The following is a 14,484-nucleotide window of genomic DNA, read 5'->3' on the forward strand; positions in this document are numbered from 1 at the left end:
TGAAGGAATTAGGCAACTTTTTTTATTTGTCCGAGGGGTTCCCTGGTGATGCTTTTTAATGGAAGAGCAGAAGGTGATTAAAACAAGAGAGCTAGTTTAGTCTTTAAAAGAGAAATGGCTATGGCTTGCTGCTAACATGTTTGTTAGCTGTCAGAATTCAGATATTATAGTCAGAATTATGAGAAAAACGTCAGAATTCTGAGATTAAAGTCAGAATTCTGACCTTTTTCTCATATCATACTGAAATAAAATTGAAAAAAATCAGTAAACTTGTTTTTATTTTTTCAGTGGCCCTAATCCTCTTCCTTAAATCCCTGATCCACTTGCTGTTGGCAGAAAAAATGTGAGTGTAACAAGATTTAACTGAGTTCAAGAACACAAAATTGATCAAAATTGATCTCAAAGCTATATTAAATTTTCTGGTTAAAGAAATAAAATAAAAACAAAATATTTAGATTATTTGTTCCTGTTTAATAGCGCAATCTTTCCAATAAAGATGCGTTTGGCTCTTGGTTCAGAAGCATCCAAGTTAGACTCGCTTGAGATCTGTTAGATGTTGTTTAATGTGACCATGTAATCAGCAAACTTTCTTTCCTCTTGTTCAAAACGCTTTATTTTCCAAAATCAAAACAAACTTAAATTTTCTTACCGCAACATGACGTGACAGGCAGATCATTTCGGCTCATTTCGTTGCTTTTTTGCCACTCAAAGAAAACAACAATAATCATCAGAAGCGGTCAAAAACTGTATGGCTGCGTTGACTGAATCCAAAAGCTCACCCGGCCCCAATAGCCAACTCCAATATAATCCAGGTGCTGCAGTCACCTGTCCATAATGAAGGGGCGGAGGCGAGAAACAACGTAAATTATGAATGGCAGCAAAACACAACTAAACAAATTCATAATTTCAAAATTAAGTCAGTCAACTTATACTTCAAACCAAAATATTTCATGTTCATATATATCGTACCAAAACCAGACAAAAAATAGTAAACTAGAAATAAATATTCAATCATAAATCAAGCATTTGGCTCCAACATTCCGGCCCCTAATTGGCATGCAGGTACAAATGTCAATTACATAAAACAAAATAGAGGAGCCAAAGTCTCTTTTTTTTTTTTTTAAGTCTGTAAGTCTTCAAGTCAATTGTGTGTATGTTTACACTTCAGTCTCCACATGAAGCCTCCAGGAGAAGAACAAGCTTTGTTATAGGTCGACGGAGAGTGTTGGTCTTGGTCCGAACTTGCACCTGTCTTACAAATCCCTTGGCATCCGGAAAGGTTTCCGTTACTCGCCCCATTGAAGAACCTCTTGGAGCTGTATCGTCAATGATCAGGACAATATCCCCTTTTTCAAAGTTTTGTGTTTTCCTTGTCCATTTGTTCCTTTGTTGTAGTTCAGGCAAATATTCCTTTATCCACCTCTTCCAAAATAATTCTGCCATGTACTGAACTTGACGCCATCTTCTCCTGCTGTAGGAATCTTCTGGGCAGAACACTCCAGGTGGTATGGAAGGGTTTGTTTTGAGAAGTAGGAGATGGTTTGGTGTCAAGGGTTCCAAATCCATGGGGTCGTTTGATGATTTTGTGATTGGTCTGTCATTGATGATAGCCTCCACCTCGCAGAGTAAGGTGACGAGTCCTTCGTCGTCCAACGTTTGTTGGTTTAGGAGAGCACTGAGAATTCGTCTTATAGAACGAATTTGTCTCTCCCAGACTCCTCCATGGTGAGATCCTGCAGGTGGATTAAACAGCCAAGAGATGCCTTTTTTCAGTGCAGCAGTTTGAATCTGGGAATTGTTTAGAGTTTTTACAGCCTCACGGAGTTCACGCTCTGCTTTAACAAGGTTGGTCCCATTATCTGACCTCATGACTTTAACAGGGCCTCTTCTGGAGACAAATCTTCGGATTGCATTAATGCAGGAATCAGTATTGAGATTATGTGCAATCTCTATGTGAACTGCCCTGATAGTGAGACATGTAAAAACAACTCCATATCGTTTGACAGTAGACCTTCCATGCTTTATGTTGAATGGGCCAAAGAAATCTACACCCACGTTGGTAAAAGGCGGTTCATCTAGACTGACCCTTTCCTTTGGTAAGTCAGCCATGATCTGCTCACCTTTCCTTACATTCATCCTCTTGCAGGGAACACATTTGGCGATCACCTTTCGAATTGCTGAAGTAGCTCCTGGAATCCAAAACTTTTGTCGCAAACGCGACAGAGTGTGACTTCTTCCATTGTGTCCAATATTCTCATGAATGTATCTAATGATGAGCTGTGTTACATGGTGGTTCTTTGGCAAGATAACAGGGTGTTTGGATTCTGATGGCATAGCAGACTTGCTTAATCTGCCACCAACTCTCATTAGTCCCTCCTGCAGAATTGGTGATAGTTTAAGGAGATGGCTGCTAGATTTCACAGCATTTCCTTTCTTTAAGGCAGTCATCTCTTCTGCAAAGTTTGTTTCCTGCAAGAACATGATGATTGCATCTTCTGCTTCTTGTAGTTCTTGCACAGAGAGAACTTGTTTTTCCTGTTTGTCCCTTTTATTTCCAAGAATATCCTTTTTCTTTGCAATAGCTGATGCCAGTAGAGCTTTGAAACGAAGAATCCAGGCTACTGCTCTTTTAAGGCGGTACCAGTCAGAATACCACAACAGTATCCTACTAACAGCATTTCCACTCTCTTCTAGAACAGCAACGTTTGATACAAGCACTTTAATTTCTGGATCTTCAGGAGTGAGAATCAAATCTGAATCTGGTGTCTTGGGCCATTCAGATTCAGGTAGCTGAAGAAACGCTGGGCCTGAAATCCAAGTCACATGGTTTAAGAAGCTGGGTACAGAAACTCCTCTTGAAGCACAGTCAGCAGAATTCAGGCTGCTGTTCACATACCTCCACTGAGAAACATTGGAAGCAGATCTAATGGTTTCGACTCGATTGGCGACAAAGGTCTTAAATCTAGAAGTCTCATTCTTTATATATTTTAGCACTGATGTGCTGTCAGTCCAAAAGACTGATGGTACGAGAGGTACTTCAAGCTCCTCTTGTAACATCCGATCCATTCTCACAGCTACAGTTGCAGCTGTGAGCTCCAACCTTGGGATGGTTACAGGCTTTAGAGGAGCCACTCTAGCCTTGCCAATAACAAAGGCTAAGTGAACTTGTTGGTATTTATTTGTCATCCTCAAATAGGAGACCGTGCCATAGCCATTTTCGCTTGCATCAGCAAAATGGTGGAGTTGTGCTGAGTCCAGTTGTCCAAAACAATCAGGTTTGAGGCATCTCTTAACCTTGTAGTCTTTCAGCAAATTCATGTTTCTTAACCAGTTAGACCATTTTTGATGGAGACTTTCAGGAATCCTCTCATCCCATCCAAGCTTTAAATGGCAGAGTTCTTGTAAGATCTGTTTGGCAGGAAGGATGACTGGAGCCAGCATTCCAAGTGGGTCAAAAATCGAACTAACCATTGATAAGATCCCACGATGAGTAAGTGGCTTGTCTTGGAGCTGAATTTTGAATTTAAATGAGTCCGTCTCAGTGCACCATTGTACACCTAGTGCTCGTTCGACAGGCAAGATATCTTGGTCAAAATCCAGGTCTCTGATTTCCTTGGCTCGGTTCTCCTCAGCTATGGAGAGAATCAGTGTTTTGCTATTGCTGATCCACTTGTTCAGCTTAAAACCTCCTCTGGCACATAAAGTACTCAGGTTTGATGCGAGCGTCAGGGCTTCATCGTCATTTTCTACAGATTTGAGACAATCGTCTACGTAGAAGTTTCTAAGTATTGTAGAGATGGTTTCTGAGTTGAAGTCCACCAAGTTCTCCTTTGCACACTGCCGCAGAGCAAAGTTTGCACAACTTGGTGAAGATGTAGCTCCAAATATGTGAACAACCATTTTGTACTCTTCAAGTTCTTTGCTCCAATCTCCATCTGGCCACCAGAGAAACCTTAAGAGGTCAGAGTCTTCCTCTGGGACTCTTACTTGATGAAACATCCCTTCGATATCAGCCATGAAAGCAACAGGTTTCTGTCGAAATCTGGTGAGCACACCAACAAGACTATTGGTCAAGTCAGGACCTTGTAGCAGATGGTTGTTCAAACAGGTACCCTGAAAGCTAGCACCACAATCAAATACCACCCTTAGCTTCTGTTTTTTGGGGTGGTAAACACCATGATGTGGTATGTACCAAATCTTCCTGCTCTGGCTTGTCTTAGCCTTGTCCTCAGGAGTTAATTTAACAGCAAAACCTTTGTTTAGGATGTCCGACATGAATGCTTTGTATTCTTCATAGAATTTGCTGTTCTTTGCAAACTTCCTCTTCAAGTTAAGTATCCTCTGTTCAGCTACACATCGATTGTTTGGAAATACAGTGTCATCATTCCTTAGTGGTAGACCAATACTATAATGTCCATTTACCAACTTAATGGACTTGGAGACACTGTCCATGAACAGTCTGTCCTACTGTGACATTTCAAGGCGCTCCTCGTGTTGACGCTCTGGGAAGTCTTTTTCAATTTGCTGTTGCATCACTTCATAAAGCTTGACAACAGAAATTCTACAAGCCATAACAATCTGTTTTCCATCCTTTGTCACATTTGTCTTTCGAAAAGGACCATTTACAGTCCAACCCAATGCAGTTTTAACAGCATATGGTCCATCTTTTTGGCTGCTTATAACTTTCCATGGCTCCAATGCCTTTGGAACATTGCTGCCAATCAGCAAACCAATATCAGCATCAATTTGAGGGAGTTTAACCTCTTTCAGATATGGCCATTGTTCCAGATCCTTTTCTGAAGGAATATTTTCCTTTTTTACAGGGATTTTCGTCTGCATATAAGTATCAGGCAAACCAATGTATTCATTGCTGTCCAAGCTGCTTATTTCCAAATCAGACACAGTAGCTGTTTTGATGACTTGCTCTTTATTCATTGTGTGTAAAAGTATGTCAGTTGTCCTTCCAGTCAGTTGTAACTGTCTGAGCAGTGCCTTGGTACAAAAGCAATCAGTACTGCCTGGATCCAGGAAGGCGTATGTCATGATGGATTTGTTATTTCTTTTATTTTTCACTTTAACAGGCACAATAGCCAGGATGGATTCAGATTCATCAGCCCCCATGTCGATCAATCCTTGTTCTTTATTCTTTATTTCCAACAGACCACTTATGATAGATTTTTCTTTATTGTCTTTGTGAGCAGTTATTGCCTCACTCTTGGTAATATGCAAAGTGGTGGGGTGTTTGAGTAAACACACTTGACATGTTAGCCTTTGAGAACACACTTTGCTCATGTGCCCAGCCTCCAGACATCCAAAACATACCCCTTTTTTCTTGAGGAACTCCAACTTTTCTTTGTGGGCTTTCTTCATTAATTTGGAGCAGGAGTTAAGTTTGTGAAACCCATCACAAAATAAACAAAGCTTGCTAGCTCCTTTAATAGCAGATGTACCCAGAGAAGTGTTGCTCTCCGTTGTGGGCTCTGTGACTGGTGTTACACTAGTGACAAAACCACTTTTGCTCCTATTCTCCCTGCCAGCCCTTGGCATTTGCTGCATATTTGAGCTACCTCTTGTAGTTGGAGTTATGTCCTTTAAACTGCCAAATACTGGGTGAGATGCTATTTGAGCCTGCTTATCCACAAACTGCACCAAATCTGAAAATCTAGCTCTTCTTCTACTTTGGTCCTGTAGTTCCCAGACTTTGAATCTCCATTTTTCTTTTAGTTTGAAAGGAAGCTTTGAGATTATGGTTTTTATGTTGGCTGGATGGTCCATTTCTTCCAAATAGTCCACAGTAGTCATAGCATTGAGGCAGCCATTTAGAAATAATGAAAAACTTTTTAATGCTTCAGCATCTTCCACCTTTAAAGCTGGCCAGTTAAATGCTCTATTTAGGTAGGCTGTTGCGACTGTATAGTCATCTCCAAAGTGTTTTTTCAGCAGTCTTTTTGCCTCCTCATATCCTCTGCTGGGTGGCATATACTGGCAGCTGCGCACCAGCTCTTGTGGTTTGCCAGTTGTAAATTGCTCCAAAAAGTGAAGTCTGTCTTTGGGATTGTCTGTGCGCTCCTCAATTCCATGCTCAAAAGCTCTCATGAAAAATTGATATTCCAGTGGATCACCTTTGAAAACTGGTATGGTGAGCGATGGTAACAATGACATATTTTGTTGTTTTACAAGAGCCTCTGTTATTTTGTTTTGTTTTTCCATGATTTCAGACAAGTTGTGTAAGTTTTCATTTCTTTGTTTAGGCATGGAATCAGATTTTTCTACAATCACAGGTGTGTGTTGTTGCACAGTCTTCTTCTGCAGTTGCATGTCTTGTCTCCATGAGTACTGCATATTTTCATCCCTGACAGTTTGTTGTGTAATTTTTGGTCTCACCACTTGGGGCTGTTGCACTTGATCTGGTAAAGACTCATGAGCACATGGAATCTGAACAGCATTTTCAAAGTATGAATTCATCCCATCCTTTCCATCTGATGCTTCAGAGCCTTGTTTTGATCCCAAAACCTCAAGTACATTGATTTTTGCTATTGCAGCTGCAAGTTCTGTTTCCAGTTCCAGTTGTTCTTGCCTTTTTTTTAATTGTTCTTGTTGTGCCTCAAGCTCATGCTTTTTAGTTAGGGCTGCGACCCGTTCTATGATAGCAGCTCTTTCTGCTTCTGCCTTTATGCGAGCATATGAAGTGGCTGAAGTGCTTGATGCACGAGACTTTGATTTAGCCTTTGATGTTGGGGCATTTGAAACACTGTCATTAGGGCAGATGTCATCAGAGTTTACAACACTGGGTTGCTTTCCATGTCCAACAATAGAGGATAAAGTCCTTTGACATCCATTTTTAACATTTGGTCCAATTTCACATAACCACATTTGCACATCCTGTCCAAAATCAGTACATTTGTCAATTGTTTGCTTAAGCCATTGACTTTGCTTTTCAAATTCCTTTTCCGGCAGAAAATCCTTAAGTGATTTTTGACATTCACATGCTTCATCACAAAGTTTGTTCATTTCATCCAAAAGACCTCTTATTCTAGTTGCATTTTCATTTGATTGCATGAGCTCTTTCATTGTTTCCATTAGCTTTTTGGATTGTTTGCATTTTGAGTTTCTTGATTTTTGAGTGTTTGCCAAAAGCAGCTCCAAACCCTTTGCAGTGTGTTTAATAACCCTTTTTTCCTTTTGAAGTTCCATACAAGTTTCATCTTCCATTTCCGTGCGTGGCTTAACACCGCCCTCTGGTGACTGAGGTTTAGAAAGACTTTTTGCCATGACATCTTCATCCATTTTCATTTGTTCAAACCACTTTGTTCAGACAAAGACACAGATGAAATCCTCTTTTGAAATTTCAAGCATTGATGATTTATTTTATTTCCACAGATGATAGGTTGCGTTCAGTTTGAGTTCACTAATGCATTGGTGGAGAATTCTCATTTTAATTAACGTCTTTGTGCGTAGGCGTGTCCATACGCTTCATTCATTCATGATTCCGGTTGTCAGGGAAACATTTGCTCCGCAGTCCGTGCACATAAACGTATTGCACAATTTTCTTGGAGTTGAATTGTTGTGTGCCCCACTTGACTTCACAACAAGCTGCCGACGTTCCTCATGCAGTTAAGTTTTTGACGAAATAATAGCGCAATCTTTCCAATAAAGATGCGTTTGGCTCTTGGTTCAGAAGCATCCAAGTTAGACTCGCTTGAGATCTGTTAGATGTTGTTTAATGTGACCATGTAATCAGCAAACTTTCTTTCCTCTTGTTCAAAACGCTTTATTTTCCAAAATCAAAACAAACTTAAATTTTCTTACCGCAACATGACGTGACAGGCAGATCATTTCGGCTCATTTCGTTGCTTTTTTGCCACTCAAAGAAAACAACAATAATCATCAGAAGCGGTCAAAAACTGTATGGCTGCGTTGACTGAATCCAAAAGCTCACCCGGCCCCAATAGCCAACTCCAATATAATCCAGGTGCTGCAGTCACCTGTCCATAATGAAGGGGCGGAGGCGAGAAACAACGTAAATTATGAATGGCAGCAAAACACAACTAAACAAATTCATAATTTCAAAATTAAGTCAGTCAACTTATACTTCAAACCAAAATATTTCATGTTCATATATATCGTACCAAAACCAGACAAAAAATAGTAAACTAGAAATAAATATTCAATCATAAATCAAGCATTTGGCTCCAACATTCCGGCCCCTAATTGGCATGCAGGTACAAATGTCAATTACATAAAACAAAATAGAGGAGCCAAAGTCTCTTTTTTTTTTTTTTAAGTCTGTAAGTCTTCAAGTCAATTGTGTGTATGTTTACACTTCAGTCTCCACATGAAGCCTCCAGGAGAAGAACAAGCTTTGTTATAGGTCGACGGAGAGTGTTGGTCTTGGTCCGAACTTGCACCTGTCTTACAAATCCCTTGGCATCCGGAAAGGTTTCCGTTACTCGCCCCATTGAAGAACCTCTTGGAGCTGTATCGTCAATGATCAGGACAATATCCCCTTTTTCAAAGTTTTGTGTTTTCCTTGTCCATTTGTTCCTTTGTTGTAGTTCAGGCAAATATTCCTTTATCCACCTCTTCCAAAATAATTCTGCCATGTACTGAACTTGACGCCATCTTCTCCTGCTGTAGGAATCTTCTGGGCAGAACACTCCAGGTGGTATGGAAGGGTTTGTTTTGAGAAGTAGGAGATGGTTTGGTGTCAAGGGTTCCAAATCCATGGGGTCGTTTGATGATTTTGTGATTGGTCTGTCATTGATGATAGCCTCCACCTCGCAGAGTAAGGTGACGAGCCCTTCGTCGTCCAACGTTTGTTGGTTTAGGAGAGCACTGAGAATTCGTCTTATAGAACGAATTTGTCTCTCCCAGACTCCTCCATGGTGAGATCCTGCAGGTGGATTAAACAGCCAAGAGATGCCTTTTTTCAGTGCAGCAGTTTGAATCTGGGAATTGTTTAGAGTTTTTACAGCCTCACGGAGTTCACGCTCTGCTTTAACAAGGTTGGTCCCATTATCTGACCTCATGACTTTAACAGGGCCTCTTCTGGAGACAAATCTTCGGATTGCATTAATGCAGGAATCAGTATTGAGATTATGTGCAATCTCTATGTGAACTGCCCTGATAGTGAGACATGTAAAAACAACTCCATATCGTTTGACAGTAGACCTTCCATGCTTTATGTTGAATGGGCCAAAGAAATCTACACCCACGTTGGTAAAAGGCGGTTCATCTAGACTGACCCTTTCCTTTGGTAAGTCAGCCATGATCTGCTCACCTTTCCTTACATTCATCCTCTTGCAGGGAACACATTTGGCGATCACCTTTCGAATTGCTGAAGTAGCTCCTGGAATCCAAAACTTTTGTCGCAAACGCGACAGAGTGTGACTTCTTCCATTGTGTCCAATATTCTCATGAATGTATCTAATGATGAGCTGTGTTACATGGTGGTTCTTTGGCAAGATAACAGGGTGTTTGGATTCTGATGGCATAGCAGACTTGCTTAATCTGCCACCAACTCTCATTAGTCCCTCCTGCAGAATTGGTGATAGTTTAAGGAGATGGCTGCTAGATTTCACAGCATTTCCTTTCTTTAAGGCAGTCATCTCTTCTGCAAAGTTTGTTTCCTGCAAGAACATGATGATTGCATCTTCTGCTTCTTGTAGTTCTTGCACAGAGAGAACTTGTTTTTCCTGTTTGTCCCTTTTATTTCCAAGAATATCCTTTTTCTTTGCAATAGCTGATGCCAGTAGAGCTTTGAAACGAAGAATCCAGGCTACTGCTCTTTTAAGGCGGTACCAGTCAGAATACCACAACAGTATCCTACTAACAGCATTTCCACTCTCTTCTAGAACAGCAACGTTTGATACACTTGGGCCATTCAGATTCAGGTAGCTGAAGAAACGCTGGGCCTGAAATCCAAGTCACATGGTTTAAGAAGCTGGGTACAGAAACTCCTCTTGAAGCACAGTCAGCAGAATTCAGGCTGCTGTTCACATACCTCCACTGAGAAACATTGGAAGCAGATCTAATGGTTTCGACTCGATTGGCGACAAAGGTCTTAAATCTAGAAGTCTCATTCTTTATATATTTTAGCACTGATGTGCTGTCAGTCCAAAAGACTGATGGTACGAGAGGTACTTCAAGCTCCTCTTGTAACATCCGATCCATTCTCACAGCTACAGTTGCAGCTGTGAGCTCCAACCTTGGGATGGTTACAGGCTTTAGAGGAGCCACTCTAGCCTTGCCAATAACAAAGGCTAAGTGAACTTGTTGGTATTTATTTGTCATCCTCAAATAGGAGACCGTGCCATAGCCATTTTCGCTTGCCTCAGCAAAATGGTGGAGTTGTGCTGAGTCCAGTTGTCCAAAACAATCAGGTTTGAGGCATCTCTTAACCTTGTAGTCTTTCAGCAAATTCATGTTTCTTAACCAGTTAGACCATTTTTGATGGAGACTTTCAGGAATCCTCTCATCCCATCCAAGCTTTAAATGGCAGAGTTCTTGTAAGATCTGTTTGGCAGGAAGGATGACTGGAGCCAGCATTCCAAGTGGGTCAAAAATCGAACTAACCATTGATAAGATCCCACGATGAGTAAGTGGCTTGTCTTGGAGCTGAATTTTGAATTTAAATGAGTCCGTCTCAGTGCACCATTGTACACCTAGTGCTCGTTCGACAGGCAAGATATCTTGGTCAAAATCCAGGTCTCTGATTTCCTTGGCTCGGTTCTCCTCAGCTATGGAGAGAATCAGTGTTTTGCTATTGCTGATCCACTTGTTCAGCTTAAAACCTCCTCTGGCACATAAAGTACTCAGGTTTGATGCGAGCGTCAGGGCTTCATCGTCATTTTCTACAGATTTGAGACAATCGTCTACGTAGAAGTTTCTAAGTATTGTAGAGATGGTTTCTGAGTTGAAGTCCACCAAGTTCTCCTTTGCACACTGCCGCAGAGCAAAGTTTGCACAACTTGGTGAAGATGTAGCTCCAAATATGTGAACAACCATTTTGTACTCTTCAAGTTCTTTGCTCCAATCTCCATCTGGCCACCAGAGAAACCTTAAGAGGTCAGAGTCTTCCTCTGGGACTCTTACTTGATGAAACATCCCTTCGATATCAGCCATGAAAGCAACAGGTTTCTGTCGAAATCTGGTGAGCACACCAACAAGACTATTGGTCAAGTCAGGACCTTGTAGCAGATGGTTGTTCAAACAGGTACCCTGAAAGCTAGCACCACAATCAAATACCACCCTTAGCTTCTGTTTTTTGGGGTGGTAAACACCATGATGTGGTATGTACCAAATCTTCCTGCTCTGGCTTGTCTTAGCCTTGTCCTCAGGAGTTAATTTAACAGCAAAACCTTTGTTTAGGATGTCCGACATGAATGCTTTGTATTCTTCATAGAATTTGCTGTTCTTTGCAAACTTCCTCTTCAAGTTAAGTATCCTCTGTTCAGCTACACATCGATTGTTTGGAAATACAGTGTCATCATTCCTTAGTGGTAGACCAATACTATAATGTCCATTTACCAACTTAATGGACTTGGAGACACTGTCCATGAACAGTCTGTCCTACTGTGACATTTCAAGGCGCTCCTCGTGTTGACGCTCTGGGAAGTCTTTTTCAATTTGCTGTTGCATCACTTCATAAAGCTTGACAACAGAAATTCTACAAGCCATAACAATCTGTTTTCCATCCTTTGTCACATTTGTCTTTCGAAAAGGACCATTTACAGTCCAACCCAATGCAGTTTTAACAGCATATGGTCCATCTTTTTGGCTGCTTATAACTTTCCATGGCTCCAATGCCTTTGGAACATTGCTGCCAATCAGCAAACCAATATCAGCATCAATTTGAGGGAGTTTAACCTCTTTCAGATATGGCCATTGTTCCAGATCCTTTTCTGAAGGAATATTTTCCTTTTTTACAGGGATTTCTGTCTGCATATAAGTATCAGGCAAACCAATGTATTCATTGCTGTCCAAGCTGCTTATTTCCAAATCAGACACAGTAGCTGTTTTGATGACTTGCTCTTTATTCATTGTGTGTAAAAGTATGTCAGTTGTCCTTCCAGTCAGTTGTAACTGTCTGAGCAGTGCCTTGGTACAAAAGCAATCAGTACTGCCTGGATCCAGGAAGGCGTATGTCATGATGGATTTGTTATTTCTTTTATTTTTCACTTTAACAGGCACAATAGCCAGGATGGATTCAGATTCATCAGCCCCCATGTCGATCAATCCTTGTTCTTTATTCTTTATTTCCAACAGACCACTTATGATAGATTTTTCTTTATTGTCTTTGTGAGCAGTTATTGCCTCACTCTTGGTAATATGCAAAGTGGTGGGGTGTTTGAGTAAACACACTTGACATGTTAGCCTTTGAGAACACACTTTGCTCATGTGCCCAGCCTCCAGACATCCAAAACATACCCCTTTTTTCTTGAGGAACTCCAACTTTTCTTTGTGGGCTTTCTTCATTAATTTGGAGCAGGAGTTAAGTTTGTGAAACCCATCACAAAATAAACAAAGCTTGTGGGCTCTGTGACTGGTGTTACACTAGTGACAAAACCACTTTTGCTCCTATTCTCCCTGCCAGCCCTTGGCATTTGCTGCATATTTGAGCTACCTCTTGTAGTTGGAGTTATGTCCTTTAAACTGCCAAATACTGGGTGAGATGCTATTTGAGCCTGCTTATCCACAAACTGCACCAAATCTGAAAATCTAGCTCTTCTTCTACTTTGGTCCTGTAGTTCCCAGACTTTGAATCTCCATTTTTCTTTTAGTTTGAAAGGAAGCTTTGAGATTATGGTTTTTATGTTGGCTGGATGGTCCATTTCTTCCAAATAGTCCACAGTAGTCATAGCATTGAGGCAGCCATTTAGAAATAATGAAAAACTTTTTAATGCTTCAGCATCTTCCACCTTTAAAGCTGGCCAGTTAAATGCTCTATTTAGGTAGGCTGTTGCGACTGTATAGTCATCTCCAAAGTGTTTTTTCAGCAGTCTTTTTGCCTCCTCATATCCTCTGCTGGGTGGCATATACTGGCAGCTGCGCACCAGCTCTTGTGGTTTGCCAGTTGTAAATTGCTCCAAAAAGTGAAGTCTGTCTTTGGGATTGTCTGTGCGCTCCTCAATTCCATGCTCAAAAGCTCTCATGAAAAATTGATATTCCAGTGGATCACCTTTGAAAACTGGTATGGTGAGCGATGGTAACAATGACATATTTTGTTGTTTTACAAGAGCCTCTGTTATTTTGTTTTGTTTTTCCATGATTTCAGACAAGTTGTGTAAGTTTTCATTTCTTTGTTTAGGCATGGAATCAGATTTTTCTACAATCACAGGTGTGTGTTGTTGCACAGTCTTCTTCTGCAGTTGCATGTCTTGTCTCCATGAGTACTGCATATTTTCATCCCTGACAGTTTGTTGTGTAATTTTTGGTCTCACCACTTGGGGCTGTTGCACTTGATCTGGTAAAGACTCATGAGCACATGGAATCTGAACAGCATTTTCAAAGTATGAATTCATCCCATCCTTTCCATCTGATGCTTCAGAGCCTTGTTTTGATCCCAAAACCTCAAGTACATTGATTTTTGCTATTGCAGCTGCAAGTTCTGTTTCCAGTTCCAGTTGTTCTTGCCTTTTTTTTAATTGTTCTTGTTGTGCCTCAAGCTCATGCTTTTTAGTTAGGGCTGCGACCCGTTCTATGATAGCAGCTCTTTCTGCTTCTGCCTTTATGCGAGCATATGAAGTGGCTGAAGTGCTTGATGCACGAGACTTTGATTTAGCCTTTGATGTTGGGGCATTTGAAACACTGTCATTAGGGCAGATGTCATCAGAGTTTACAACACTGGGTTGCTTTCCATGTCCAACAATAGAGGATAAAGTCCTTTGACATCCATTTTTAACATTTGGTCCAATTTCACATAACCACATTTGCACATCCTGTCCAAAATCAGTACATTTGTCAATTGTTTGCTTAAGCCATTGACTTTGCTTTTCAAATTCCTTTTCCGGCAGAAAATCCTTAAGTGATTTTTGACATTCACATGCTTCATCACAAAGTTTGTTCATTTCATCCAAAAGACCTCTTATTCTAGTTGCATTTTCATTTGATTGCATGAGCTCTTTCATTGTTTCCATTAGCTTTTTGGATTGTTTGCATTTTGAGTTTCTTGATTTTTGAGTGTTTGCCAAAAGCAGCTCCAAACCCTTTGCAGTGTGTTTAATAACCCTTTTTTCCTTTTGAAGTTCCATACAAGTTTCATCTTCCATTTCCGTGCGTGGCTTAACACCGCCCTCTGGTGACTGAGGTTTAGAAAGACTTTTTGCCATGACATCTTCATCCATTTTCATTTGTTCAAACCACTTTGTTCAGACAAAGACACAGATGAAATCCTCTTTTGAAATTTCAAGCATTGATGATTTATTTTATTTCCACAGATGATAGGTTGCGTTCAGTTTGAGTTCACTAATGCATTGGTGGAGA

This window comes from Cyprinodon tularosa, unplaced genomic scaffold (assembly GCF_016077235.1).
Source record: "Cyprinodon tularosa strain WSP-4 unplaced genomic scaffold, ASM1607723v1 ctg397, whole genome shotgun sequence".
Classification (NCBI taxonomy): Eukaryota; Metazoa; Chordata; class Actinopteri; order Cyprinodontiformes; family Cyprinodontidae; genus Cyprinodon; species Cyprinodon tularosa.